This window comes from Odocoileus virginianus, chromosome 13 (assembly GCF_023699985.2).
Source record: "Odocoileus virginianus isolate 20LAN1187 ecotype Illinois chromosome 13, Ovbor_1.2, whole genome shotgun sequence".
In the NCBI taxonomy this organism is placed as follows: domain Eukaryota; kingdom Metazoa; phylum Chordata; class Mammalia; order Artiodactyla; family Cervidae; genus Odocoileus; species Odocoileus virginianus.
Genome location: NC_069686.1, coordinates 64,036,948 through 64,053,582, shown reverse-complemented (window position 1 = coordinate 64,053,582; position 16,635 = coordinate 64,036,948). Strand labels below are relative to the sequence as shown.

The 16,635-nt window shown below is 41.6% G+C and overlaps 1 pseudogene; it reads right to left on the bottom strand.

Annotated features, from left to right (window-relative positions):
* Window positions 1-11,012: 11,012 nt before the first annotated feature.
* The window catches only part of LOC110131070 (immunoglobulin superfamily DCC subclass member 3 pseudogene), a 123,142-nt pseudogene continuing 117,519 nt past the window's right edge, over window positions 11,013-16,635 (bottom strand).

Here is a 16,635-nt window from a genome sequence, read left to right as displayed (position 1 = left end):
AAAGATGATGCTGTGAAAGTGCTGCACTCAGTATGCCAGCAAATTTGGAAAACTCATCAGTGGCTGGAAAAGGTCAGTTTTCATTCCAATCCCAAAGAAAGGTGATGCCAAAGAATGCTCAAACTACCACACAATTGCAATCATCTCATATGCTAGTAAACTAATGCTCAAAATTCTCCAAGCCAGGCTTCAGCAATGTGTGAACCGTGAACTTCCAGATGTTCAAGATGGGTTTAGAAAAAGCAGAGGAACCAGAGATCAAATTGCCAACATGCACTGCATCATCAAAAAAGCAAGAGATTTCCAGAAAAACATCTATTTCTGCTTTATTGACTGCACCAAAGCCTTCAACTGTGTGGATCATAATAAACTGTGGAAAATTCTGAGAGAGATTGGAATACCAGACCACCTGACCTGCCTCTTGAGAAACCTGTATGCAGGTCAAGAAGCAACAGCTAGAATAAAACATGGAACAACAGACTGGTTCCAAACAGGAAAAGGAGTACATCAAGGATGTATATTGTCACCCCGCCTATTTAACTTACATGCAGAGTACATCATGAGAAACGCTGGGCTGGAAGAAGCACAAGCTGGAATCAAGATATATCAATTGATATATCAATATTTCATATCATATTAATATATGAAATATCAATAACCTCAGATATGCAGATGATACCACCCTTATGGCAGAAAGTGAAGAGGAACTAAAAAGCCCCTTAATGAAAGTGAAAGAGGAGAGTGAAAAAGTTGATTGAAAGCTCAACACTCAGAAAACTAAAATCATGGCATCTGGTCCCATCACCTCATGGGAAATAGATGGGGAAACATTGGAAACAGTGTCAGACTTAATTTTTCTGGGCTCCAAAATCACTGCAGATGGTGATTGAAGCCATGAAATTAAAAGACACTTACTCCTTGGAAGGAAAGTTTTGACCAACCTAGATAGCATATTAAAAATCAGAGACCTTATTTTGCCAACAAAGTTCCATCTAGTCAAGGCTATGGTTTTTCCAGTGGTCATGTATGGATGTGAGAGTGAATTATAAAGAAAGTCGAGTGCCGAAGAATTGACGCTTTTGAACTGTGGTGTTGGGGAAGACTCTTGAGAGCCCCTTGGACTGCAAGGAGATCCAACCAGTCTATCCTAAAGGAGATCAGTCCTGGGTGTTCACTGGAAGGACTGATGCTGAAGCTGAAACTCCAATACTTTGGCCACCTCATGAGAAGTGTTGACTCATTGGAGAAGACTTTGATGCTGGGAGAGATTGGGGGCAGGAGGAGATGGGGATGACAGAGGATGAGATGGCTGGATGGAATCACTGACTCGATGGGCATGAGTTTGGGTAGACTCCGGGAGTGGTGATGGACAGGGAGGCCTGGCATGCTGCGGTTCATGGAGTTGCAAGGAGTCGGACACGACTGAGCGACTGAACTGTACTGAATTGAATGCTGATATTATTCCACTGCATACTATCTTATAGGTCCCATGAGTTATCTTTATTTAAAAAAAAAACACTTTTTTCTTTTTACTGCTGTGTCTGAACTAACTGTATCTTTTGTCTTCCAGCTCACTGCTCTTCTCTCCTTCACACAGTCTGATTCTGAACCCCTCTGGTTTTCAACTCAGTTATGTATCAGCTCTGCGACATCTGTTTTGTACTTTCCTATGTGTTCTGTTCTCTGTTGAAGTTCTCTCTGTGTTAGTGTCATCTTTTCCCAAGCTTATTGAGCATCCCTGTGACCAATGCTTTTCATTTTTTATCAAAGTTTTATTACTTATCTCTGTACGAAGTTTTTTTTGAGATTTTTTTTTTCTTTTGGAATGTTATCCTATTCCCTTATTTTGCTTGATTCTCTGTTTTTGTGTCTATATATTAGGCAAAACAGCTACCTGTCTTATTCTTGAAAGAGTGACCTTGTGCAGGAGATAAAATGCCTTTTTCTTTTTTTTTATTATTTATTTTTATTAGTTGGAGGGTAATTACTTCACAACATTGCAGTGGGCTTTGTCATACATTGACATGAATCAGCCATGGAGTTACATGTATTCCCCATCCCGATCCCCCCTCCCACCTCCCTCTCCACCCGATTCCTCTGGGTTTTCCCACTGCACCAGGCCTGAGTAGTTGTCTCATGCATCCCACCTGGGCTGGTGATCTGTTTCACTGTAGATAATATGCATGCTGTTCTCTTGAAACATCCCACCCTCGCCTTCTCCCACAGAGTCCAAAAGTCTGTTCTGTACATCTGTGTCTCTTTTTCTGTTTTGCATATAGTGTTATCGTTACCATCTTTCTAAATGCCTTTTTCAACCTTGCCCTTGCTCTTCTTTTTAGAGACTTTTGTGAATATCTGAACTCTGTTAGCTCTGATATGCCCCTCTTATTGAGGGTGCACTGAGCCCTGTCATTTGACCGTGAAGAGGATGCACATTGAGCAGCTAGTTTCAGGCTACGGAAAGCAATGTATGTACAGTCCATGGGGTTTCAATTGTGATCCCTACTGGCCTCCAGTCCAGGAAGTCTGGAGGTGTCTACTGGATGACACTGATAAAAGACTGTGACACCAAACATATATATATATATATATATATATATATATATATATATATGATGTAACCTCCTTTCTGGGAGAACTATTTTTAGCTGTTGTAAGGTCACAGGGGTGCACAAGGATGATATCTTACTGCTTACATTCTCTAGAATGCCTCCTTAGTCTCTGGATGTATGGGAAAGCTGAAGCCTATACCTTAGGCTACAGCTCTAGGCTGTATAAACAGGCCTTTCATTGTTTCATTATTTATTTATTTATTTTACAGGAAAATAGGAGTTATGTTTTAGTCAGGTGTGTGTGATACCCTGGGGATGGAGGCCTGCCAAGCACTGTCTTTCTGATTGTTACAGTCTGGGCAACTGGAGAATGTCCCCCCCTTGGCCACCAAGTAATCAAGGCAATCAAGTGTCTTCTGTGTGGACGGGATGTGCCGCGGTTCTAGCTAGGCAGCTGGGGAGCACAGGGGACAAGCGCATTCACTAGCCTCAGAAAGGCAGCAGGAAGTGTCTGTGCACACCTATGAGTTTCAGTAATGCATTGCTGGGTGAGTACTTTCCCTATGCACATGCGAGTTTGGGCTGGAAGGAGGAAACTGCCATGACCGGTCAGTTCCAACAAGGAATTGGGGGGTGTTGCATCTGTGGGTACTCTCCAGCTTTAGTCAGGCAGTGGGATAGCGTCCCAATCCATTGCCCCTCTATGTCTTAGCAAGGCTGTGAAATGGTGTTACCTCTGAGCTCACTTAGCTCTGCTAGTAGGGCAGGTAGAGAGTGAAATAATGGTATCTGCCAGTACCCCTGTCTCCCAGGAGAGTTTCAACTATCCCTTCATCCTCAGCAGATACTTTTGGATGAGTTTCCTTGGACACTTTACCATCTGAGCCCCCAGGGAAGCCCCACATAGAGTCTAGAAGCTTTCAAGCTATTTTCTCACTGGATCTCAGAGTAAGTGCGACTGCATGTGAGCCCTTTAAAAAGAGGGTCTCAATTTCTTAAAGTGTTTCTGCTTGTGCCTAGTCACTCAGTCATGTCCGACTCTGCGACCCTGTGGACTATAGCCTGCCAGGTTCTTCTGTCCGTGGGCTTCTCCAGGCAAGAATATTGGAATACGTTGCCATTTCCTCCTCCAAGAGATCTTCCCAACTGATGGATTGAGCCTGTGTCTCCTGCATTGCAGGCAGATTATCTACTGAGCCATCAAGGAAGCCCTTTGAATTTTAGTTCTATTGGTTTCCTAAGGCAGATATTTTGGGGTTTCATTTCTCTACTACAGATCCCAAGAGCATCAACCCTTCACTCCTCCAGGGGAAGCACCAGACTGGTGAGATCCCTCCATATTTTATATCATGTGTCACCCCACCAGGGGTTCACAGTGAGACTGTCTTTCCTTTGTCTTGATGTGGTCCTTTATTCCTTTCTTGTGAAGAAGCAGTCCATCTATTTTTTGTTGTAGTTGTTGGATCTTTTTCAGAGGTGAATAATTCACATGTAGCTGTAGATCTGGTGTGTCCATGGGAAGAGATGCCTTCAGGATCTTCTTATGCTGCCATCTTGGACCCCTCCACCTAATTTTATTCCTTTCTGTTCTTTTAATGTTTGCTTTTCCTGTTTGTATTCGCTCTTTTCTTTTAAAATTTATCTTATTCTTCTATTGCTAGTTCCTTAAGTTGGGAGCTTAGATTGTTTATTTATTTTGTTTTTTTTGGTTTTTTTTTTTCCATTTATTTTTATTATTTGGAGGCTAATTACTTTACATCATTGCAGTGGTTTTTGTCATACATTGAAATGAATTAGCCATGGATTTACATGTATTCCCCATCCCAGTCCCCCCTCCCACCTCCCTCTCCACCCGATCCCTCTGGGTCTTCCCAGTGCACCAGGCCCGAGCACTTGTCTCATGCACCCAACCTGGGCTGGTAATGGATTAAAGATCTAAATGTAAGACCAGAAACTATAAAACTCCTAGAGGAGAACATAGGCAAAACACTCTCTGACATAAATCACAGCAGGATCCTCTATGACCCACATCCCATAATTTTAGAAATAAAAGCAAAAATAAACAAATGGGACCTAATGAAACTTAAAAGCTTTTGCACAACAAAGGAAACTATAAGCCAGGTGAAAATACATCCCTCAGATTGGGAGAAAATAATAGGAAACGAAGCAACAGACAAAGGATTAATCTCAAAAATATACAAGCAACTCCTCCAGCTCAACTCCAGAAAAATAAATGACCCAAGCAAAAAATGGGCCAAAGAACTAAACAGACATTTCTCCAAGGAAGACATACAGATGGCACAAAAACACATGAAAAGATGCTCAACATCACTCATTATCAGAGAAATGCAAATCAAAACCACACGCCAGTCAGGATGGCTGCTATCCAAAAGTCTACAAGCAATAAATGCTGGAGAGGGTGTGGAGAAAAGGGAACTCTCTTACACTGTTGGTGGGAATGCAAATTAGTACAGCTGCTATGGAAAACAGTGCGGAGATTTCTTAAAAAACTGGAAATAGAACTTCCATATGACCCAGCAATCCCACTTCTGGGCATACACACCAAGGAAACCAGATCTGAAAGAGACACGTGCACCCCAATGTTCATCGCAGCACTGTTTATAATAGCCAGGACATGGAAGCAACCTAGATGCCCATCAGCAGACGAATGGATGAGGAAGCTGTGGTACATATACACCATGGAATATTACTCAGCCATTAAAAAGAATTCATTTGAATCAGTTCTAATGAGATGGATGAAACTGGAGCCCATTATACAGAGCGAAGTAAGCCAGAAAGATAAAGACTATTACATTATACTAACACATATATATGGAATTTAAAAACATGGTAACGATAACCCTATATGCAAAACAGAAAAAGAGACTCAGATGTATAGAACAGGCTTGTGGACTCTGGGAGAAGGCGAGGATGGGATGTTTCAAGAGAATAGCGTCGAAACATGTATATTATCTAGGGTGAAATAGATCATTTATTTAACATCGTTCTTCACTAAGTATTTAATGGTATAAATTTCCCTTTAATCACTGCTTCTGCTATTTTCCACATTTTTGTTATATAGAGCTTTCACTTCTATTCAATTTAAAATATTTTATAACTTCCCTTGTTACTTCCTTTTTAACCATTCAGTTATTTGACATAAATTATTTAATCCCCAAATATTTCAAGCTTATCAAATATTACTTTTGTACTAATGCTATTATATACTATAGTCTAAGAAAAGACTTTGAATAGTCTAAAAGACTTTCTAGTCTTTTAGATTCATTGGTGGTTTTCATGGCCCAGAATATGATTTATCTTGGTGAATGTCCCAGGTGTATTTGAAAACAATTTCTATTTTGATGTCATAGTTATGCTGTATAAATGACAAATTAGTTCATTTGTTGACAAGTTGATTCAATCTCCTACACTTTTATTACTTTTCTATCTACTTGCTCTATTGACTGTGGAAAGAGATGTTGATGTTTCCAGCTATAACTGTGGAATTATTTCTTATTTTAGTTCTATCAGCTTTTCTTTCATTTACTTTGAAACTCTACTACTAAATGCTACTTAGGAACCATGACAGTTATTGGAGAACTGATTTTTCATAATTGCTTCATGTCTCTTGTTATCCTTAATAATAGTCATTGTTCTGAAGCCTACCATTTCTCATATTAATATAGTTATTCCAGACTTCTTTTGATTACTGTTTGCATGGTATGTAGTTTTACATTTTCTTTGACTTTTTGCATATATGTGACTTTATGTTACAGCTAAGTTTCTTTTATACAGCTTATAGGTGAGTCTTTTTTATTCTTTACACAATCAGGTAAAATCTGTCATTAGATCTCTATTTAGATCATTTACTTTCAATGCAGTTATTTATATCAGTTTCTTTAGATCTAACCTATGATTACTCATTTTCTCTTTTTTCTTTCTGTTTTTTTGCCCATTTATTCCCACTTTATTGTTTTTCATTATATAAATAAGTTTTAGCATTTCATTTTTAATTTACATACTAAGTTTCTGGTGATGTTTCTTTGTATTACTGCTTCATTCTTTGTTTTAGGGATTACAACATACATATGCCTAGCCTTTTGCAACTTAATTTGCTTAATATTTTAGTACTTCACATGAAATTCAGATGTCTTAAAAACATGTAAGACTCCTTACTATTATCACTCTCCTTTATTTTGTAGTTGTCAAATAGACCTATATACATTTAAACCTACTGCCAGTGTAGTAACTTTTATTTTTAATACTTATGTGTATATTTACAAATGAAAAATAAAAATCATCACATTGACAGTAGGTTTTATTATACATAGATATAATAGTTTGACAACTGAATATTTATGAGTATATTTAGAGACTTCTGCAGTGGCTCAGTGGCAAAGAATCTGCTTGCAGTGCAGAAGCCGCAGAAGACTTGGGTTCAATCCTTGGGCCAGGAAGATCGCCTAGATGAGAGCATGCCAGTCCACTCCAGTATTCTCGCCTATAGAACCCCATGGACAGAGGAGACTGTTGGGCTACTGTCCAAAGGGTTGCAAAGAGTTGGACACAAGTAAAGAGACTTAAACACACATCACATGTGCATGTGCATATTTGAAAAAATATACACATAAATATTACTAACATAATAGCTATATATTTACCCAAGCACTAACCACTCAAGTCATGCAACTCCCTAGTTGAGTTTCACCATTGGAAATGGCACAAGAGGAAAGTTAAAAATAAAATATGGATACCCCTGCCCTCTTTGGAACATGTGGTCTCCTTTTCTTTATTCCTGTGGCTAGAAAGATGGGATTTCAGTTGGAGATTTAGCTGACAGCATGCTGACTGCTACACAGCCTCATGCCTGGAGAGTTCCTTCAAAGTAAAGCTGCAAAAGAAACAACAAACCGAGAATCCCACCCACATGCTGCTTGGTTCTCGTATTTTTTACTTTTATCTATAAATTACTTGTAAAGGTCCTCAGGTAGTTGATTTTTTGCTTCTTATCCAGTTGCTTAGCAGAAGACACAGGCTAAAGAGGGTATACTTGGCTGAAAGAAACATAATTCCATGTATATTTCCCAGGATGATAAAAAGAGTTATGATAAAATTAAAATCTACTCATGTCACATGTAAAATAGAGCACATGACAGATTGATTTCATATAAGACTTTGGATTTATGCAGTAAACAAGATACACAAGCTTTATGTAAATTTAATGAAAAACATACTATTTAAACTGAAATGTACTGTGTGAGGAAAAAAAACATTTTTGTGTGTGAATTGCTAGGAACCAGATAAATTGGACGTCATGTGAATCTATAGAAAAAGTTTCTCCTTGATCTTTCTGAGTAAGTTTTACTGCTATGATGTGTACCACATACTTAGTTATTTTATTTTAAAAAAATTATCTTTACTAAAAAATACTGATGAGAAACAAAAGGACATGCTTAAATGGAGTTTTCATTATTTGACATAAACCAATTCTGGCTCTTAAATATTTTATTAATTTGTTTTTTTAATGATGCAAAAAATACATACAGTAAATTATAGAGATCAGAGTTTAGGATTTAAACTTTCAAAGCAAAGATGTACAACAAGCATAAATGCTTATCCATAAAAGAGTGGTTTGACCTCTATAAACCTTGTTTTCATCATCTCTAAAAATGGAATAATAACTTTACCCTTTGTTAAGTTTATTTGGCAGGTTATATAAGCAAGCATTTACAAAGTACTTCACCATGCTTCTAGTGCTTGTTGCTCAGGAAATGACTGTTGATGTCATTATTATATTCCAGTATTATATCAGATACTGGGGAAACGAACCATAATGAAAACACATACCAAGTCTGAAGAAGCAAGTAGAAAAACATACTAGTGAAAAGCTACGTAACCACATTATAATCAAGTTATTGAATTACAACACAATAATTGTAGAAGCTTTAATATAACAAATGCAACTGAATGTGGAGATGGAAGTGAAAGGCCATTTTCTTATGTATGTTATCTCACACTATCTACATGAGGTTTTCCATCAATATGAAAAAAGATTATGTAAAATGTTTAAAATATGAGATCTCATCAATGTTGGGGTAAGAAAAATCTCTAAGGGATATTATTATGAAGATGCAGAGATACAAATGATTGTATGCTGATTATGCTGCCATTTGAGTAAAATGAAATACACTCATGCACACATATGTGATTATTATTGTAATAATACATAGAGAAAAACCATAAACAGTATTTATCCTGGAGGGCAGATACTGAAGAACTGGGGTACAGTAACAAAATGGAGATTTGCTTTTCAACTTAAAGTTTTCAAAATATTTTCCATTACTTTATATTATGTCTATTTAGAATTTTAATAACATAGTTAGGGAAAGCATAATATTGGAAAGTATTTTGATGTATTAATAAAATGTATATAGAGTAGTCATTCAAGAAAGGCTAATATTTTAAGCACCTAATTAATAGTATCATTTAATTAAAGAGCTCTTTCTAAAAGCCATCAGCCAATTAAATTTTTTATTTATTATTATCATCCTTCCAAAATTCTTGGTAAATTTCCAGAACTTCCTTAGGGTGTCAGAAATATTCATTGATCTGCATACAATCTAAACTATTTATCAAATCTTACAGTTTTCCAACATTTCTACCATTCCTTTTATTTTTCCTATAGTTTGCTAAGCTCAGAATGACATTCTCATCTTCCTTTATGACTATTCTATATATATATATGAGTGAAGTAGGGATTTCTGAGGCTCCAAAATCCAAGGGCTTTACTTCAGTAAACTCTGCTCAGGTAACCATGCATCTCTCCATCTAGGTCACCTGGACTCTGGATTGAGGCCATTGCTTCATCTTTGCTGCTCTAAGACACATATTGCGTCTCTTGGACTTTTCCAATTTTTAGTTTGGCTTCCCCCGCATGGCAGCATGGCATGAACCTATTTTATGTATGTGTATTTTCTCACAAATATGCATATATTTTAAAAATATGTATATATAAATAATGTATATATATGCACATATGTGTATATATATACATATAGGTTCAGTTCAGTCGCTCAGTCGTGTCCGACTCTTTGCGACTCCATGAATCGCAGCACGCCAGGCCTCCCTTGTCCATCACAAACTCCTGGAGTTTGCTCAAACTCATGCCCATCGAGTTGGTGATGTCGTCCAGCCATCTCATCCTCTGTTGTCCCCTTCTCCTGCCCCCAATCCCTCCCAGCATCAGGGTCTTTTCCGAGTCAACTCTTCACATGAGGTGGCCAAAGTATCGAAGTTTCAGCTTCAGCAACAGTCCTTCCAATGAACACCCAGGACTGATCTCCTTTATATGTATATGTATATATATATGTAATATATATGTATATGTAATACATATATATGTAATGCATATATACAGATATGTAATTTAAACCTAAAGCACATTGGGCCTCCTATAGCACTCACTATTTTAAAGTAAGTTGTTAAACTATAGGAGTTTGTAGCAGACACAGCAGGCTGCCTATTAAATACCCATTTTCTCTTTGTGCTTACTAAGACAGCCCCAGTTCTAATTGGGGTGACATTATGCTTTGCTAAAAATACGCTTTTTACCATCCCATCTGGCTGCTAGGTAATGTTGCACAGGTCTGTACAGGGCCACCCCCTCGGTCGTTCAGGGCTCCAAGCGAATGTTTTGTGGGTCTCTCTTTCTATAAACAGTTTGATTAAAAATATATTGCAGACTTCTGGTGAGCTGCATTAGACATATTTGTCCTATTTCTCCTGATGAATGCAGCTGAAAATCCTGTTTATTATATATAAAACAAACATAGAAAGATGCTGAATGGTGAAGAAAAGTAGATAGCCTGTCTAGGAATATGGTAACAGAGGGATGATATAAGGTAGCAAGTTCTTTCAGCTTTCTCTTTATCTTGTATATACCAGACTGTGAAGCCAATCACCCAGAAATGTCAGTGGACAGAGATTTAAGAAAAATAAATAAAAAATAAATAAGAAAAGCCTGCTTTCTCTGTTAAAGGGCCAAGAAAGGGTAGACATGCAGGGCAAAAAAGTTTTGGAAATAACCACTCTGGTCCAGTAAAATAGCACATAAAAAAATAAGGAAGGACCCCACTCTCAATTCCATCGGCAAAAACTGAGTGGAAACCAAAATTTCACAAGGTGTCCCAAACTCCTGGTCAGGGTAATGTCAGAGAAGGCATAGTCAGGAGCCAGCACTCTCCTCACCAAAGATCTTGGAGTGTCCCTGCTCTGTTCAGACTAAGTTGACAGCATAAAGGAAACTTTTATTTCTGCAGGCTCCTAGAGGCCCAGCCTTGGAGAGGAGCCAGGAAGGACAGTGCAGTGATACAACACAGGCCAACCGAGAGCCAGCGAACCTCAAGGTAGACGTTTTCTTTTACACCTGGAAATTGGGACATGCTTTTTTTTAACTCTGGACTACAATGTAGGAAGAGAAGGCGTGCCGCTAAGGGGCTTGAAGCAGGAGTGCATTCGGGGTTCTGTGGAGCAGGGGGCTGAGGCCACGGCCCTGCTCCCCCGAGGACATCCATTCCGGCTGAGGTAGGCGCTGAAAACCAAACCAGCAAAATTCCATCCTGAGAAAACAAGGTCGTGGGGGGTGATGGTGCCAGGCACCCAGCCACAGCAGGGGCATATTTTTGTCTGACTCACCTTCCTCTCTCTCTGGTCTTTTTTTTTTTTTTTGATTGTATGTTTGTTCTTTTTCTTAAAGGAAAACATCAGTTCAGTTCCAGGTCATGTGAGTGCAAGCAGAGGTGGAGGGGGCCTTGGCCCACGGTGGGGGCTCCTGCAGGGACCACTCTGGGTCCTTGGAGGGGTTTCTTGCTGAGGCTCCTGTACGTCTTGACAGTCGGAGGGTCAGTCAGGACAGAAACGCAGGGAAGCCCCTGTGTGAGTTCTGCATAAAGGAGAAACCTTGCCTTTGACCTGAGAATGGGGGCTTGCTTCCTCCAGAGCCTGCCGGACACTGGCTACTGTCCAGAGGGAGCTGGGGGGGCAGCCGCTGTTTCACCCAGGAGGCCCCACGTCCTAGGGCACCGGGGGCCTGGGCCCCCGATGTCATCTCCTCCAGGAGGCTGAACCCCTGAAGCGACAGCGTGGAGAGCTGGGTCTCCTCACACAGGGGCAGGGCCTTGGGGGAATAGTTGTTCCAGTTCCTTCCTGTCCACACGTTTCCCGCCTCGGCCCGGCTGGCCCCTCTCTCCCTGTCCCACCCCATTCACTGCCAGGACACCGGGATCCTCTGGCTCCAAGGGCCCTAAGTGGGCGAGAGGTGGTTTTCCACATCCTTACACAAGAGGACCCTGGCCCTTCGGCCAAATAAGAGGAAGAGGACACAAAAGGTGATGCAGGTGACCTCGATGTGGATGCCCATGACAGTGCCCATGGTGGACGCCCAGTTGGGGGCCTCTCCTTCCCGACAGTCACATAGTGGGCCCAGGGATGCCCTTTCAGAGGCTCCCCTCAAAGACACAAAGCAGGCTGTGGCATTGCCATCCCCATGCTGGCTGCAGCGAGCACCTCCACTCCTACACTGCAGTGGGGTCAAGCTGGCCGAGGCTCTAAGAGAAGACAGGTCCAGGCAGCAGGATGGGGCCTGTGAAGGAGGCCTGGCTTGCTGGGTGGTAAAAACACCTTGAAGCCGCCCTCTTGCTAGGCCAGCAGGCGCCAGGGCTCCCACAGCAGCTACAGGGTGGAGCTGCCCAGGACCCTCACTGAAGTCTTGGGGCAGGGTGGGGGGGGGGACGTGGTTCGCCTAGAGTGCTGGCCAGGTTGGGAGTGAAGGCCGAGCTGCACCCCCCACCCCCCAGGTGTGTAGGCTTCGATGTAGAAACTGTAGGCAGTGGAAGGCTCCAGGTGGCTCCCTAGGTGCTGGAAGGGGCTCTTGCTGATGACTTCCCGATGCTCCAGCTCTGGGGAGTCAGCGGCCTTCCTGATGTACAGACCCCCAATCTCCTCGGTCTTTATCAGGGGCTCGGTCCAGGACACGCACACCTCAGTGGACAACAGGAGGCCGCCTGCAGCCCCTCAACCCACGGCAGAGTCAGCGTGCTGCTGGCTTAAGAGGAGCTGGCACTGTTCTCGGCCGCACACCGGTAAAAGGCCTCCTCTTCCGGGCGACTCCAGAAATGGTCAGATTGCTGTTGTTATTCCTGAGCATGATATGGCTTCTGGGACCTGGCACCTGTCCATTCTTCAACCACATCACGTGAGGGGGCAGCTCACCCTGGGTTTGGGAGGTGAACATGGCTTTGTCCCAGCCAGCCAGGAGGTGGACTGGGGGTGCAGGGCGAACTCTGCTGGGGCTTGCACCACCAGCTGGCCCTGGGCCCTTCTCCTCACCCAGGTGCCGAGCCTTTTGGCCGGGTAGACATAGAGACGCCTGAGCACCGGACGGTCACGTCTGAGACAATGACGTGGGATGCCCTCCACCCCGAGGGGGTGTTCATGCAGAGGACTCCAGGGCACAACGGGCGCTGAAACACACTCAGGCACTGCAGCCTGGTGCAGAGTCAGGGTGAGGCTCTCAGGCCCCACGAGGACTGCAGGCTCCTTGCAGGCCCCGGAGCCCAAGCCTGTCACGGTGAAGACGCTGCTGTCCTTGGATCGAAGGCCGGTTGTCTGCAGCACCCTCTTGGGCAGCCGCGTGCACCTCTCCTCGTCCGTGCCATCGGGGACCTTGTTCTTCTCCCAAGTGATGAGGGGCTTGGGGAGCACGTGGATTTGCACTGTAAGCAGGCCACAAGGCCCTCCTCACCCCCAGCGGCCTGAGGATACACGTGGAAGTCCGACATGGTTGCAGCCTGCATTCGAGCCTTCCGACTGACCACCAGCCCAAAGCGGTTCTGAGCCGCCTACCTATAGGCGCCCTCAGCAGAAGGGCTGCCTCCTCCATCCGGCAGGAAGTGGCGGATCATCAAGGACCTACTGGCCAGCACAGGGGAGCGGGGACTGTCCAGCAGTCCACCCCATTCTTCTCCAGGTGATTAGCACCGGAGGAGTCCGCTCCACCTCGCTGCCCAGCATTACAACGGGCTGCCCAGAGACTGCAACATCACCGCTGTCTCCACAGCAAATGCCGGCTCAGCAGAGTGGCCAAGACCCTCGCTCGCTGCAGGCGAGAGCACAACAGCAGCAGCGGCAGCAGGAGCCGGGGTGGCCGCTCCGGGGCGCGGGGCGCGGAGCAGCGGTGGGGCTCACGGTCTGCTGGACTCGGCGACGCCCAGCTCTGGGGTCGCCCGCAGGCTCACAGTGTTCCGCGGGGCTGGCGCCTGGGCTGATCCCGAGGGCTTGGGGGCTGGGGCCACATGCTTGCCTAGGAGCGCTGGGGGCGCAGGGGGAGCGCCACCCCTCGCACCCTCTTGCACCCACCCCGGTGATCAGGAATGTATTTTGAAGAAATAAATCTCAAGTGTTAATAATTGAGTCCACCAAGACATAAGATCAACACCCTAAAATTAATTGCATTTCTATATACTAGCAATAAACTTGGGGAATCCAAAAATAAAAATGCAGTACCATTTACAACTCAAAAAAAAAAAAAAAAAAAAAAAGACAGAAACCCAGAGGTTTAAATCTAACAAAACACATGCATGTAAACTGAAAAGTATAAAATGCTAGTGAAGGAAACAAAAAACTGTCTAAATGATGAAATATATTACGCCTCAAAAAGAACCTAAATAAATGGTGAGACATACCGTGGATTGAAGGGATTCAACAAAGATATCAATTCTTTGAAAATTATTGTACAAGTTTATCCTATCAAAATCTGAGCAAATTTGTTGGTGTTTTTTAATACATATATATATATATATATATATATATATGACAGTTTATTCTAAAATTTCTATGGAAAGTCAAAGGGACTACAATAGCCAATATTCTGGTAAAGTAGATTAACAGAGTTATTCAAGATTTATTACATAGCTTCAGTAGTCAAGATGGGACTCGGAATAGACAGACAGATCTCTTGTGCAGAATAGAGAATTCAGAAACAGTTCCACACATTTACAACCAACTGATTTTTGACAAAGGTGAAAAACATGTCAACAAATTGTGCTGGAGCAATGCATATTCATACTGAAGAATTATACCTCAGCTTAAACTTCAAAACTTATACAAAAAATTTGTGTGGAATGAATGATAGATTTAAGTGCAAAACTATAAAAGTATAAAACTTAAGAGATAAGATAACCTAGAGAAAATATTCTGGACTCAGGGCTTGTTGAAGAGTTCCTAGACATGACATCAAAACCACAGTCCATTAATGAAAAAATAGACATCTGATTTTATCAAAATTAAAAACTTAATCCATCTGAGGTTTAGAACTTGGTGAAGAGTTCATTGATATGACACCAAAACCATAACCTATTAACTAAAAAATAAAATCTAACTTTATCAAAATTACAAACCTAATCCAACTGGAAATGGGGAAAGTCATGAAGGGATATTTTATTGAAGAGAATTTTTCGATGGTAAATAAGCACAAGAAAAGATGTTCAACATCACTAGCCACTAAAGAATGGCAACTTTATACCACAGTGGAATATCACCACACACTTTGTAGAACAACTAAAATTAGCAACAGTGACTAACTATCAAACGCTGGCAAGGTTACAGAGAAACTGGATCTCTTATGCATTGCTGGTGGGAATGTGAAATAATACTACCATTCTGGAAAAGAGTTTGACAGTCCCTTAAAAAATAGGTTAAACTTACACCTAACAAGTGACCCAGCAATTATTTGGGCTTCCCTTGTGGCTCAGGTGGGAAAGGATCTGCCTGCAGTGTGGGATACCTTGGTTTGATCTCTGGGTTGGGAAGTTTCCCTGGAGAAGAGAATGGCTACCCACTGCAAAGAATTCCACGGACAGAGGTGCCTGCAGGCTATAGTCCATGAGGTCGCAAAGAGCAGGCATGACTGAGCAACACTCACTCACTCAGACTCACCCGGGCAACTATCTCAGCAAAAGGAAACCTCATGTCCACATGAAAACCTACACATGGCCGCTCAAAGAATGACTTTTGGAGTGGCAAAAACTGGAAACAACTCATAAATTAATGGTTAAATACCTGTGATATCTGGGATTTCACTTGGAAATAAAATTGATTGAATTACCAACTTGAAAGGATCTCAAAGGCATTGTGTTGAGTGAAAAAAGTCAATCTCAAAATAGTTACACACTACTTAAGTATATTTATATAACATTCTCTAAAAAAATTATAGAGCTGGCAAAGGGATTAGTGATTGCCAAGAGTTATAAAATGTTGGGGGAGAGGTGTGTATATGAGGATAAAAATGTAACATGAGAGTATCATAGATGTAGAGAACAAGCTATGGTTAGCAAACTGGGGAAAGGGAGTTGGGGTGAATCGGGAGATTGGGGTTGACATATGCATATTACTATATGTAAAATGGATAACTAATAAGGACTCGCTCTGTAGCACAGGGAACTATACTCAACAGTCTGTAACGGCCTAAATGGGAAAAGAATCTAGAAAAGAGTAGATACACATATAAGTGATTCACTTTGCTGTACCCCTGAAACTAACATAGCATTATAAATCAACTGCTCTCTAATAGAAACTAGTGAAAAAGATAACGAGGAAAAATTTGTGGTGATGGAATGGTTCTGCATCTTGATATAGTGTGGTGGTGATTACATGAACTTATGCATGTAGTAAAAAGACAATGAAACATACAATCCATCAAAGTCAAATCCTTGGATTTGAAACCATACTCTAATTGTACTAGATGTAGCACTTGGGGAAACTTGGATGAAGGGTGTGGCACACGTCCCTGTATTATATTTGCAACTTTCTACAAAGCTGTTATTATTTCAAAACAAGAATGCATATTGATATCTACTATATACATATGTACTATATGCATGTGCATTATAAACATATAATGCTATAAATAATGCATATTATATAAATCATGTTATATATAATTGATTTAATGTGCCCATGTAAAGTATACTGATTTACCAGTTGATAATATGACAGTGTGAAGAGAGGCTGTTACATATTTTTTATT